This window comes from Lissotriton vulgaris, chromosome 1_1 (genome assembly GCF_964263255.1).
Source record: "Lissotriton vulgaris chromosome 1_1, aLisVul1.2, whole genome shotgun sequence".
NCBI lineage: Eukaryota > Metazoa > Chordata > Amphibia > Caudata > Salamandridae > Lissotriton > Lissotriton vulgaris.
In genome coordinates this window covers 1,631,742,572-1,631,743,694 of record NC_141685.1, presented here as the reverse complement: position 1 = coordinate 1,631,743,694, position 1,123 = coordinate 1,631,742,572, and the positions used below count along the sequence as shown (strand labels likewise).

Here is a 1,123-nt window from a genome sequence, read left to right as displayed (position 1 = left end):
GGGCTCGTCCGGGATTTGAACCCGGGACCTCTCGCACCCAAAGCGAGAATCATACCCCTAGACCAACGAGCCACCTGCACATAATCCCATACTGGCTGTAACTTGACACCAGCACTCAGCACACTGGGTGAAGGGTAATATTTGTTTGTCGTCCTTAGTGAAAGAAGTGAACAAAATCTCTAGAAACCCACACAGTACCAAGAAAAGACATTATACCCTGTGGCTTGGGGGAGGGTGGTGCTGAGATGAGGGGCGGGAGCAAGTGTGGATAACAGGAACTTAAAATCTAGGTGCTGCACACATATTTAGAATGGTGGATACTGTACATTGAACTCAAAAATTGTGGATAGTGAAATTGAAATTCAGGATCCAGCTTACTAAAGTTTTATACAACAGTCAACAGCTTCTGGAATCGAAGAGCTGGAAACTACGCCGTTTACAGGAAAACCAGCGTATTGCACAGCTGGTTGTGAGTAAACTGTAAACCCGAACACTGCACGTGTGACTGTGAATTGTAAGTAACCCCGCCAAAGAATGACCCCGGACACAGCAGCATTTACTATGCGTTACCTCTGAACACGCAGACCCCTCACCCTGAGGGTCCCCCGAGGGTCCTGTGACCTCTACCGTACTGTACTCTCCCAGAGTCGCCCTCGCACACAGACACCCTCGCCAGCCCCGGCTGCAGGACGCATTCAGACGCTCGGTGAAACAATTGCTTCGTAGTTTCGAGTGTCTCATTTCTGCCCGTCCTCAACTCCTCTCCCACATTCACTTTTATCCCTTTTACCTACTTTTAAACCAATTTCCTCCGCCTTTCCTTTCATGTACAGGCAATTACATAAACAAAGGAAGAAACACACATACATATCAACATTTGGGAACAGAAAAGCGGATTTTTTTTATGGTGGTGATAATTAATTTCCACCTTGACTTGCATGGAATGTTCGATTTTATAAACAGAGAAAGCTGAAAAAAATGTTTTGCTAAAAGAAGATGAAAAAAATCAAACCTCTCGTCTAAATGAGGAATATTAAAAAATGTGCGGGAAACGCTCAGAACATGTTGTTTATTTATGGGTAAAGACAGGGACCATAATTGTACTAAGCCTCACCGAAGCGAA

The 1,123-nt window shown here is 45.0% G+C and overlaps 1 non-coding gene across 1 annotated transcript; it reads right to left on the bottom strand.

Annotated features, from left to right (window-relative positions):
• TRNAP-UGG (transfer RNA proline (anticodon UGG)) lies at positions 1-72 on the bottom strand. Its single transcript has one exon. It is a non-coding gene; the product is annotated as a tRNA-Pro (tRNA).
• Positions 73-1,123: the final 1,051 nt, after the last annotated feature.